The sequence below is a fragment of the Ochotona princeps genome, chromosome 10 (assembly GCF_030435755.1).
Source record: "Ochotona princeps isolate mOchPri1 chromosome 10, mOchPri1.hap1, whole genome shotgun sequence".
Lineage (NCBI taxonomy): Eukaryota > Metazoa > Chordata > Mammalia > Lagomorpha > Ochotonidae > Ochotona > Ochotona princeps.
The window spans coordinates 74,751,535-74,765,160 of NC_080841.1; positions in this window are offsets into that span (position 1 = coordinate 74,751,535).

Genomic DNA, 13,626 nt, shown 5'->3' on the forward strand with positions numbered 1-13,626 from the left:
GACATGGACCTTGAGAATTTCAGCGGATTCTAACCTGGGAGGTGGTGTTAGCTTTCTCGAAAAACTCAGGGAGGACAATGGCAATGGTTTCATTTGCTTTTTGGCTCCCCAGGGGCCAGGTGACAGGCAGGGTCTGGGCTGCCTGTGCCATGGCATGGCTGCAGAGGAGGCGCGAAGGATGATAAAAGCAGGTGGACCAACTGACAGCCCGGAGACTGGCCCTCCATGGCGGGACACAGCAGGTCACGGTGGCCCGATGTGTTTATGGCCATCACTAAAATCATCCTTGATCATTTCCAAAAGTACGTTTATAAAGACCTAAGAAATGTATGGAAGCAAAGAGAGTAGAAGAGTTGGAGTCCAGTTCTGAGGGGAGCTGGCATTACTAGCTGTTTTCTTTGCTGGACCCATTTGCCAGTTTGGCTTCAAAAGAATAAACAAACAAACCAACCATATCTTGTAGAGACCAACTTTAAATAGAATACTGTTTAATGAAAGACTTGCTGTACTCAAACAGGCACAGGATGATAGAAAATAAAAGGAATACGCTACATAATTATTACCCAAAAGCCATATAGCCATATTAATATCAAATGAAAAGGTTTATAGAAAAATGTTAATACAGACAGAAAAGATCAGTTTGTCACTAGAGCCATCCTTAAATCTAACATAAAGTATGTGTTAACTGATCCAGAAATAGACAGAGACAATCCAAAATAAAGTTTGAGACTTTAATACACCATTGTCCAAAGTGACAGGAGTAAAGAGAAAGAAGAAATAATAAAAGCTTGGCTGATCTAAACCTAATACACACAGTTAACAAACCTCGCATCCAACAAACCATGGAACACACACTGGTATTCAAGTTTCCGCAGAACAGACCATTTGTTGGGTCAAAAAAAAAATTTCAGAGCACTAAGGACATACAGAAATAATTATCTGGACATAACAGAATTAAACTTGAAATCAATAACATCAATAATCAATACGCATCAGTAATAGGCAGACATTCCTAATTTCTTTGACACACACATCAGGAAAATGACACCAAAATGACACATTTCAGATATTTTAAAAGTTATGAAATATAATTTCTGATCAAAGAGTTGAGGTCCCTGGTGGTGCCATCTCAGAACCCTGGCAAGCAGCTCTCCCCCAAGCAGCCAACGTGCGCATCCCTGCCCAGGCCCTACCAGCCCAAGCGAGGGACTGCTCTCAGCCTTTCTGGCAAGCATTGCTGTTTCTGGAGCCCCAGAAGCTGGCTTCCAGAAGGACGTGTAATCAGCTGAGCGTGAGCGATCAGTTGGTTCCTGGCTGTCTCCACATTGTCACCTGTTGAGCCATCCGCTGTCCTCTGGGAGAGAGGCTCATCTGAATGTCACAAAAATAACTGATGGGAATCGGTATGTGACTGCAACCCATATTAAAGAAAAAAGTCAAGGTTTTTAAAAAGGGTTATTTAATTTTTAAAGATTATTCATTTATTTGAAAGGCAAACAGAGACAGAAAGAGAGAGGCAGAGAGAGAGACAGGGAGAAGACCTGTCCGCTAATTCATTCCCCAAAGGGGCTAGAGCAAAGCCAGGAGCCTGGAACTTCATCTGGGTCTCCTGTGTAGGTGGCAGGTGCTCAAGCACTTGGGCAAATCTTGCATTGTCTTCCCAGGGGCATGAGCTGGGGAAGTGGAGAAACAGAGCAGCAGGGATTCAAACCTGTGCTGTGATAGGTGCTGGCATTACAACCAGCTACTTAACCCACTGCTCCACACTGCCAGTGATGGTGGTCAGCATGCCCTATGTTAATGCATAAACCTTAAGAGTTTGTTTTAAACAGATCAAACAATGCTGAATTCTATTCAAAATATGCATAAAGCACTCATTTTCAAAGGGCAATGAGAGTGCGCTTATCACATAAAATATTTAAATTAAGTATAAACTACACACGTTAAAAGAGGAAGTACAGATCCCTCAGAGCAGGTTTCAACAGGAGGCCTCAGTACACAGCCCAAGTTGCCTTCCCTGCTAGCGGGGGAGCACATTGCCTAATGAGTCATCGGAAAGTGAACTGGTGTCTTCTCAGTGGCTAAGTGCTTGGAGAGCTGCTGAGCACTGGGCACCCGTGTCAAGTCTGGGAGTCCATCACATCAAATTCAGTCGAATCAGCTCCCGCTGAGATCTTTTCTAGCTGGAATGTTCTGCAGCCAGTCTCCACGGAGATGCTGCTGTTTCTGCTCATCTTTCTCCAAGCTCAGTCCAGCGGTGGCATTTGGTAAATCAAAACAGCAAGACAAAAATAAAAATAAACTTGTCTGGCTTTCTCTCTTGGAAGAAAGATGACTGAGCTCGGGCCCAGGCAAAGCCGCCAGGGCCTGAGGGAGTCTTGGAGCTGGTTGACATGCACTGTTTGTTTTCAATGGGAAATTACTCAAAATGTAATAAGGAAATATTTTGCTGAGTAAATAGATTCGTTTACATCTTGCGGCATGGACGGTTAGGAAGAATGCTGGCTTTTTTAACTCGTTTGGCTCAAAATCCTCACCAGGGAGAACGATTTCTCTTTTCAACAGTGTTTCTGTCTTTCCTAGGGATTCTTCCTCCTCTCTCTGAAATCAGATATTACCAGGCACTGGGAATCCAGTAAGGTAAAGAGTTCTTGGTTCCCTGGCGCTGGCATATCCAACTGTGTCTCCTGGTTACAGTCTTTCCTGCAGCTCCAATAAATCAGCTTGCCTAACCCAGCCTGGGGGCTTCTGTAAGTAGCCTTGAGACCAGAGTAGGACAGAGATTTGGGTGCACCCATGGGGCCCCAGACTTGCATTGGAAAGGGCACGATGGCTCCTGAGACAGAGAAGCAAAAGGAGGGAATCTGGAATAAGGAAAGACTTGGGTTGTGGACAGCGTTTGGCCAGAGAGCTCAACTGGGTCTCAGTGAGGGGCACGGAGATTTCAGGGGCAAATACCAAGAGCATAGGGGATGGGCTGTGGATGAAAAGGGCAAGTCTCCCCACATTTCCCAGTGATAGCTCCCCCTACTAGAACTCAGCACTGCCTTCAATCTCATGTTTTATTAGGGTGTGGTTCTTTGAATGAAAATGCAAGTTCTGAAACTTCAATCGAGGGGTCTCCCATGGCCGTCATACTCGGCCTTTCCCAGAGTCCCCTTTGTTGATGCCTTGCATAAGGGATCTGCTGTCCCATGCTCAGGGGCCTTCTCACAGCAGGACCCTGATTGTCTCTGATTCCAGGAGTCCTCGTCAGGGAAAAAGTACATTTTTTGAAATAGCAATTTGGGAGTGGATGCTGCGGTACAGTGGTTAGGCCACCATAGGGTGCCAAAATTCCACATCAAAATGCCTGAGTTCAAGTCCTGCCTCGGTTTCCAATTCAGCTTCTTCCTAATGTGCAACCCCAGGATGCAGAAAGTCGGGTTCAGGGACTTGGGTCTCTGTCGCCCACCTGGGAGAACTGGATGGGATTCTTGGCTCCTGGCTTTTGAGGATTGGACCAGCAGATGGAAGTCTCTCTCCCTCTCTCTTTCTCTCTCAATTCTGCCTCTCAAATTAACAGGTAAATCTTTGAAAATCAAAAGAACCCGTGCACATTCATGAAGTTTGTCATCTCAAGGGGACCTTACCTGACAGATAGTGATGAACACTGAGAGTTAAACAATGGAGCAGGGACAAGGGTTGGACATAGGGTGAAATGTTATGTGGGCTGGCCAGGGGAAGGAGGCCGCACTGGAAAGGAGACTTGGGAGACACTGAAGGAAGTGGGAGCTGGAGTTTCAATAGAAGCAGCTGTTCGAAGAGGACTGCAGGTGCCTGTCATTACGGCTGGAGCGGGCTGAACAAGATGGAATAGAAGATGACGATTTCAGTGTGGGCTGCAGGGAGGGGGAGGGAAGAGTGTGTAGGGCTCCTTAGCTCATGGTGAGGATGGGGCAGGGTGCCAGTGGTTGGAGAGATTTGAATGGAGCCTGTGTGTAGACTTTGCCGTGGTCTAGATGAGCAGGCATGGGAGCCTATACCAGAGTGGGTGCAGTGCAGGTGATGGGAACAAATTTCAATTTGCCTTAAGGAAGTACTGGTTGTACCATCATCTGCTGTTTCCCAGAGCATGCGTTGTCAGGAAGCTGGATTGCAAGTAGAGTACCTTTCAAACTTTTTAAAACCTGAAGGTTTCTGATAAGAAATCTGTGGATAAAATGAAGAAATTCCTTGTATGTGATTCATTTTTCTCTTCCTGAATTCAACAGAGTTGTATTGTCTCTGGATGATTTGATCACAGCTGGTTTCAGTGTGGTTTTCTTTGAGTTACCACATGTGTATTTTGTAGGCAGCAAATACATGGGTCTAATTTTTAATCCATTCAACTAGTCTGCATTGTCTAATTGGAGAGCTCATGTTATTTCCACTCTGGGTTACTACTGCAAGGTAACAACTTGGTCCTACCGTTCTCCCATAAGTAGTCCTATCTTTCAGCTTTGGAGTTCCTTGATACTTTTACTAGATTTTCTATCTTTGCATTCTTTCACCATGTTGATTATAAGTCTGTGTTTCTCTGTGCAGCACATCTTTGGAGGCATCATTTGTAAGGCTGAGCAGGTGTTAGCAAATTCTTTCGATTTCTGTTCACTTCAGAAGGTCTATAATTTACCTTTAATTTTAAAGAGAACTTTGCTGGATGTGGTACTGAGGGGTGGCAGTTTCTTTCTTTTAGGACCTGGACTACATCTCCACACTCCTATCCTATAGGGTTTCTGATGAGACATTAGCTGTTTGCCTAATCCTCTGAGGGTAATCCGAGCGTTGTCTCATGTACACTTTAGCACCTTTTCTTACGTTTGACTGTTGAAAATCTGACTAGCATATTGTGGTAGACATAGTTTCTTACAGGCATTCTATGTGTTTCCTGTCCTTGAACGTCTCCTTGTTTCTCCACATTAGGAAAGTTTTCTACTATTATTTTTGCTGAAATAGGCAACAGCTAGGGCTGGGCCGGTTCTAATCCAGCAACTGGAACTCCATCCTGGTCTCTCTCATAGGTAGCAGGCTCCCAAGTACTTAAGCCATTTCTGCTACTTTCCTGATTGAATTAGCAAGAAGCAGGAAAACCTGGATGCCCTAGAAGTGGCTTAACCTCCCATGTCACACTAACAACCCTCTCTTCTGTGATTTCTTTGGGGGTGGTGATGATTAAAAATAAATTTAAAAACAGTTTTATGACCATAAAGATAAGAGATTTCATGCATTCCTTAGTCCGAGAAGACAGCCATGCTGCCTCCTTTCCCTGCTTCCCTCAAGACCTCCTCCTTTGCGAATTAAGACATCACTTCTCAGTCTTTTAGCTAAAATTAAATGAGAATTAAGACAGTTGTTTTCATGTTCTTGTCCAGACCTTCTCATTTTTTTCCTTGAACAAAATGGACCAGACTTTTCTACTTCTTTGTATGCCATGTGATTTTTGTTATTTAGAGATGAGTGATTGAATCACTACGTGGTACTCAGGTGATCAAGCGGATCTCTTACCCTGGGTTTGCTATTTGGCTGGAGTTTTGCTGGTTTCTGTGTGTGTTTGAATGTTGTGGTATCTCTGTGGTCAGGTTGGCGTAAGGTACTGGACTTGGGGGTCCTATGAGGTCTGCTCTGAGCCTCTTTCCTTCCCTGGGCATGCTTTCTAAATTCTTTCTAAATTCTAAGACTCTCTCATTCTTCCCATGCATAGTTTGTATAGAACATCCTCAGCTGCAAATGTCTAACTGTGGAAAGTGGGAAAAGGAGAAATGAAGGTGCAGGAGCTAGGTCTGTGTCTTCACCGTCTCTCATAGCCGTGCCACCGGGCAGATGGGACTTGCAGCAATGGCTGCCTCTGTCATCAATTGTTAGCCCCTACAAGTTACTGTGGCACAGCTGATTGGCACAGAGCTGGGCGCAGAGCGCTACCTGCAGAAATGGGCTGCCAACAGTTCCAAATCAGGGTCTGCCAGGGTCACTGCTGCCTGACTGAAGAGCAGTTTCGGGTCTGCCACCTTCCCTCCTGTCTTTCCTCTACTCCAAAGGTATCTCAATGCACACAGGGTCAAGTATTATAATACCGTTCTCATTGAGCCTTTTCAAATTCTCCGTTGTTCAATCCTCATAACTAAGGCATCAGACATACACTGTTACTTTTGTCTGTTTCAAAATGAAGAAACCAAGAAGGTTTTGTGCCACATCAGTCCGTGGGCTAGCAGGAACACAGGCAAATCCATGGCCAAGAGACCCTTAAGCACGGCACTGTGCTGCTTCTCTGTCTTGGCTCAGGTGTGCCAGGCACCTGGTGGCTCTGAGAATCGTCACTTTTCTTTGTTTTGTTGCAGGATGTGCAAGATGGACGGAACTTGAAGTCATCTGGACTCTACGGAGAAAACTTACCCTAGAAGGACCCCTCTTAAGTCATGAGAGTGGCACCTCTAATGCTACTGTGGTGCTTTATCAGGGCTACATTTAAAACTTCTCTGTAAATCTAGGGCTGGTGTTGTGGTGCAGTGGACTAAAGCCCTACCTGCAATGCTGGTATCCCACATGGACACCAATTCAAGTCCCAGCCACTCTACATCCAATCCAGCTCCCTACTAACTCACCTGAGAAAGCACTGGAAGATGGCCCAGGTCACTGGGACCCTGCCACCTGCAGGGGAAGCCTGGATAGGGTTCAAGGCTCTGACTCTCACCTAGTCCAGCCCCAACTTTTGCATTTACCTGGGGCTTGAACCAGTGGATGGATAATTTCCCTCTGTCTCTCCCTGTTCTGTAACTCTGCCTTTCAAATAAACAATTACATCTTGAAAAAGAGAAAAAGAGAAAGAAAAATCTCTGTGAATTAGGAAGTTATTTTCCTGATTTTCTCTGAGAGTCATAGAGACACGCAGATGGATTTTTGGGGACCACTGAATGTAGTACAAGACAGAGACTTTTTTCCAGGAGAAAAACTCGCCTCTCCTGCGACCGTTCAGCCCTTTCTCCTACGGTGGCCTTGGCACTTTTCCCGTGGGAAGCTGAGTCAGTGACAGCACTGGCCTGGGTTTGCTGGGCTTTCTATTCCTGAGTGAGAAAGCTGCTGTAGATTGTAGGTGGTTGGGCCACATCATTCTCCCAACCGCTTTCCAGTGTGCAGGCTTCCAAGACCTCCAGTGGGAACTCTGTCATCTGGCTGCTGATTGGGCCCAGCCAATGGAGGGGGCAAGGGAAGGAGGGGAAGCAGGTATTCCTCCCTCCCTGAAGTTGCATCACCTCCATCACCACTTTGTAACTTTGTAACCTGCCACCACTTGCAGGTCTTTGCCTTCAGGTCCCCACAGCTCACTTCTCACTGGATCCCTCCAGCTTTTCTTTCAGGAACATTATACTCTTCTGGGGCTCGGTGTTAGAAGTAACGCTGCTGGCTCCTTTATCTGGGCTTCCTAACTGATTCTTGAATTGCCTTGTCCCCTGTGGACACCGGCTGAACACCAGGCCACGGCTCCCAGGGCTGCACCCAGGGTTGTCCGGTTGTCTGCCACAGTTCCACTTGATCTGCTCCTGCTCATCCGCTGAGACTCCATCACACCCACTGTGCTCCTCCGGGAGCACTTAGTTCCTGCTTCTACGACATATGAACTCTGACTTCTCCTTCTGTGACATTCTAGCCTGACCACCCATTACTGGCTCCTTATCATTTGGATTTAGGTAGGACATTTCTTGCGTGGATTTTAAAACAAACAAACAAACCTTATTTTACTTATTTGAGAGACTAAAAGAGAAACAGAGATTGTCCAGCAGAGAGAGGGATCTCCCATGTGCTGATTCACAAAGGTTGGGGCTGGGCTAGGGTTGGAGCCAGGAAACCATCACTGGGGTGGCTGGAATCCAATCGCTTGAGCCATCACTGTAGCCTCCCAGAGTCTGTGTGTTAGCAGCAAGCCGGGGCTGGGAGCCGTGGCTGGGCACTGGGTCAGATACTAAGCAACTTTTCTCTTTTTCTTCTTTTTCTTTCTTTCTTTTTTTTTTTTTAAGATTCATTCATTTATTTTCGTGGAAAAGGCAGATTTACAAGGAGAAGGAGAGAGAGAAATATTCTCAACCTGCTGGTTCACTTCTCAAATGGCTGCAACGGCCAGAGTTGAGCTGATTTGATTTTAGGAGCCAAGAGCACACTCGGGATCACCCAAAGCGGCTGCAGGACCCCAAGGCTTTGGGTCATCCTCTGGTGGGAAGACTACAAGCAGGGAGCTGGATAGGAAGTCCAGCAGTCTGGACATGAAGCAGTGCTCACTGGGATGCCAGCATGTGGAGGTGGAGGGTTAGCCAGTTGAGCCAAAGTGACAGCCTCAGATACTAGGCATCTTCATCAGTGTCTTGAAAAAGCTAAGCCAAAGGCCTACTCGTCCTCAGGAGGGCTTTCTTTGATTTATTTTTCCATAGGCAGAGTAACCCCCAGAGACAGAGTTCTACTGTTCACTCCCCAGATGGTCATGACGTGGGGCTGGACCAGGCTGAAGCCAAGAGCTGGGAGCTTCATCTGGGTCTCCCACCTGAGTGACAGAGCCCCAAGCACCCAGACCATATTCCACTGCCTTTCCTGTCATGTTAATAGCGAGCCGGGTCAGAAGTAGTCTGCCAGGGCTAGAACCTGTGCTCCTATGCAGGATGCTGGTGTCGCAAACAGCAGCCCAAACTGCTTCACCCAGACACGGCTCCTGTAAGTGAAACTTCTGAACCAAAGAGTTGCAAATAGTGTAACTGCAGACTATGCCCCAATTCATCACGTTCATCCCCCTCCCTAGCACAAGCTGAGATGGTGTTGACCGTTCAGTTCTTGTTTTGTTCCTCTCTCTCTGTCTCTCTCCCTCTTGGAAAGTACACTCACCAAGAACACAGAGGGGCAGTGGTTTGGCTTCTTCTCTCCAGCACTTATAAAGGTACCTGGTGTGACGGCACCTTCAGCTCTTTCTCTGCAGGAGGGACAGGATTTTATCATCAATCCACATCCATCATCTTGCTAGTAGGTGTTTTAATGCAGTAGGGCCGATCCGTATTCTGTTTCACAGCTGGGCCGATTCGTATTCCGTTTCGCCTCTGGTTCAAGCTCCACAGCCTGGGCCCCAAGAGCATGATGCATCTGTAGGAGGCCCCATGGGCAGCTCCTCACAGAACCTCTGCAGTGCTTCTGCCAGGGCGCTGCGTGAAGCCACGCTCTGCCGGTGAGTTGGCTGGAGACACCTTGGTGAGAAAGGTTGCCCTTGATGCTCACAGCTGCAGGGGAGGCTGTTGTTGCCAAGCTACCCAGAAAGGCTGCTCGGTGTTCCTTAGACAGGATCTCTTGGAGACAGTCCACACTGGGTCCTGGTCCTCTGGGGATCCAACTTTCCAAGCTCTGAGCTGGCCACACTGCCTGGGGAAACAGCTTTGCTCGCCTTGCCAGGTAACTGTGAGCATAGGGCCGCCCTGGAACACAGACGGGCTACCCACTACCCTTGCCAAGTATTTAAAATCTGTGTTCCAATGCTAGGAGCCTGCTGACCTGTAAAATTATGAATAGGTGTCACTCCCAGGCACCTGCTTCTCACACTCATCATCTTTGTTATTTTTAATTTAACTAATGAGTTCATTTATTTGAGAGACAGAGAGGAACAGCTTACAGCTTGAAGAGGGCTAGGATACAGCTGCAAGCCCTGAAGGCTTCCGGGTCTCCCATGTAGGTGGCAGGGAGCCAACACCCTGAGCCATCATTTGCTGCCTCTCAAGGGGAACTGGATATAACTCCCTGTTTAAAATGTCCAGAATTGGGGTTGATATGTGGCACAGCTAGTTAAGCTGTTGCCCAGGACTCTGATATTCCATATGAGCGACAGTTCAAGTTGGGGCTGCTCCACCTCCAATCAGCTCCCTGCTAATGAGCCTGGGAAAATGATGTAAGATGACCCATATGCTTGGGTCCCTGCCACCCACGTAGGAGACCTGCAATTCCTTCCTGGCTCCTAATTTCAGCCTGGCCTAGCTCTGGCTGCTGTGATCATCTGGAGAGTGAATAGGCAGATAGACAACTTTCTCTCTCTCTCTCTCAACTGAATTAAAGCAGGGACATGGGCACCATTGTACAAACCATCTGTATGCTGCGTACACTGTTTTGGGGACAACAATGGCAGACAAGGACAGGCAGGTGATGTGACTCTGAGAACTTCAGCCCCACTTCGCTTGTGATGATGACGCAGGATGTGGCCGCGTCTGCCCGGATTTTAGGCATCCAGGAGCCCTCCCTCCAGGACATGATGCTGAATCACTTTCTCCTTTCTAAGAAGCCTTTAGGAGCCAGCTCAAAGCCGAGGCACTTTCTCCTTTGGGTGATGATGAAAGTATGGAAAATTCCAGACAGTGGATAGACAGAAGCCTCCTGATGACTTGATTTGGAGTGTGTGTCATGTGCCGTTCTGTCTTTTAGGAGCAAATTTCCTTCCTCAGGAGGTTTTTGCTTCAGCTAACAAGCCAGTCCCCACCTGCACTGCTGTCCAGTTGTGGCTCCGCCAGCACAACCCTCACCATCTCCTGGCTTCTTGCCTCTGTCACCTGCTCCTGCTGAGCTGATAAATGCAATCACACTCGCTTCCACAGGGCTCCCAGGCACAGCACGGGAACCTTGAGTTCTGCACCCTGAGCAGGTAGAAATCACTTTTGGATAAACAGCCCATATGAATGACAGCTGCATGTGCCTGACAGGGGCCATCTTCCCAAAAACTCTGAGCATAAGCTTGGGGGCTTACTGGCTCCCCATTAGAAGTAGCAGCTGCTTACTACCACCAGTTTTTAAAAGTTTTTCGTTGCTGTTGTTATTATTGTTGAAAAGCAGGGTCACAGAGAGGGGAAAGACAAAAACTTCCACATATGTTTCATTCCCCAAATAGCCATAATGTCCAGAGCTGAGCTGATCCAAAGCCAGGAGCCAGGAGCTTCTTCTGGATGTGTATGTAGAGTCCCAAGACTTTGGGCCATCCTCTGCTGCTTTTCCAGGCCATAAGCAAGGAGCTGGATCAAAAGTGGAGCAACCAGGGTAAGACCTGGTGCCTATATGGGATGCTTGCACTACAAGTAGAGGCTTAACCTACTAAGCCATGGCATTGGACCTCGAATTTCTTGAAAGCAAAGCCACTAAAAATTGACTTGCTTAGGAATTGAACAAGTTCTCTCAAAGTTGCTGGCTTTGTCTTGGTCTTTGCCCACATGTCTGATACCACCCACCTCTGCCTATCACTGCCATGGAGAGTTCAAGCAGGGGAGAGGGGGCTTTGCTGTCCAGGACATGGCCCACTGCCTTCTGCACCTGTCCCATGTCTGCCTTGGTGGCAACATTTACTGCTTCTCTGGTATTTAGGTAAAGGAGCAACCTAAACTTTAAATTGCTGGATTTAGACCACACCACTGTTCCCCTTCCCTATCCATGGCTCCTAATTCTAGCTGTGGAAAAGTCTTTGAAGGACTTAAGACTGGGTCTGAGGTCAAAATGTCCCCATATCAATTGGTGCCTTGGTGCCCTGCTACAAGAGATGTGGCCTGTTCCCTGAGCAGGTGAGGGGTCCCAGAGGTCCAAAGCCCCCCAGTGGCACCTTGGCTCAGCAAGGAAGATGCTCAGGGTAAGCGAGGGGAGTGGCAGGGAGAGAGAAATCCCTACATGCACGCGTGTGTGTGTCATGTGTCTGTGTGTGCACACGTGTGTACGTGTGTGTGTGGCTGAATCTGAGAAGCAAAGAGACAGAGACAGAGATGATCGTCTGCTGCCCAACAAGAGCCAGAGCCACACCAGGCTGCAGCCAGGAGCCTGCAGCTCTCCCGCATGAGGAACAGGAAATCTCATTCCTGTTTATACTGGAATAAAACTGAACGTGTCTTTGTAAACATTTTTATTTATGCATTTGAAAGGCAGAAAGACAAAACAAGCAGATAAACCTCCCATCCGTTGACTTACGGTCCAAAAGCCTGCAACAGCTAGACCATGCCAAAGCAGGGACTTGGAAATTCAATGCAGGTTTCCCCTGTGGATGGCAGGCAGCCAACGCCTGAGCCATGCCTACCCTGCTGCTTCCCAGGATGCACAGTAGGAAGTTGGAATCAGGAGCAGAACTGGGACTTGAACCCAGGATGTGGTTGTCTTGAGTGACATCTGAACTGCTATGCTGTTAATAACAACTAGGTTTTGCACAAACAAGAATCCATGATAGACCACCCAAAGCCATGGAACTAACTGAAATCTTTACCTCAAGACCCCCCATAGCTTGGGCTGGGGCGTAGAATTGCCACCTTAAGGGATCCAATCTTTCCTTCCCATAAGCCCTCCATCCCCTCAAGAAGTGGCCACACTTGAGTTGAGCAGACTGGGAAGAATGGTGTGGTAGGGAGTTACCTATATGGCGAGATAGCCCTGAGTCCATCTTAATCTCTGCTCATGCCTTAATGAAGAAGAAATTTTCCTAATTTGTGGTTATTTACAGCACTGTAAATCAAGCAAATGCCAGCAAATTAAAAAAAAAATCAGCCTTAAATAACCAAATGCTTAACAGCAGCTCATAAAATGAGGCTTGGCAGTTGTTAGGTAGTTATGGTTAAATTGACTGTCCTTCAGGGAGTTAAGATATCCAAAAAGCAGAGGTAGTTAAGACTGTAGTGATAAATGGTTTGGGCTCGTTGGTTGAAGAAATTTTATGGCACACATTTAAGCTTACCCGCCAGTGAAAGGGTGAACAGGAAATAGAGGCCATTGCTTCTTCATAGCTACTCCATTCATAACCGACCTCAAGGGGGTCTCATGACACCCCAGGAAAGTCGAGATGAAGCCTTTTTGAACAAGGAAGTCATGTCTAGGTAATGTGATATTGTCAGGCAAAACAAGAAATAGTGAAATTGTTAGAGTTATGTAGATCCAACAAGAGTACATCCATGAAGGTTTTAAAAAATGAGCTGTGAGAACAAAATTTTTAAGACCATAGTAAAGAAAACTAGTAAGAATGTAATTTCCCCATAGACTTCCAAAGGAAGAGGGAGGTGTGGTATTCAGGCTTACTCTACTGTTCGGGACTCCAACTGACAGCAGTGAGAAGGCAGACAGAAGGTAGAGTTCCATCTTTCAGGAAACCTGGCTCAGACTCAAGCACATAACAAGAAAATTCCCTCTCCAGCACAGTGAAGTGCTGATCAACTCCAGGGGGTGCGCAAGAGCTGGTGCCTTAATCTCCACGTTGTTCTCAGAGTCATTGAGACCAGATACCAAATCATGCGTCTAATGCTCCTGACACACATTGAGGCAGAGCTCTCCCATCTGATGAATCTCTCTGCAAGCTGGGGCTGGATCAGGACCTGGGTCTCCCACAGGGGGAGCAGGGACCCAACCATCTGTGTCATCATCTACTGCCTCCCAGGAAAGGGGCCAGGAGTCCAACCCAGGCACAGTGACAGGGGACAGCTGCATCCCAAGAGGAACCCGAACCACTGCACCCGGCGCTCTCTGCCTCACACACACAAGGGTCACAGGACGCACAGTGGAACTTGAATGTGAACCTCACAAAGGAGAAATCAAGTGTAACAAGCAAGAAACTGCGTGAAGATAGGATTCCTGACCATTTAA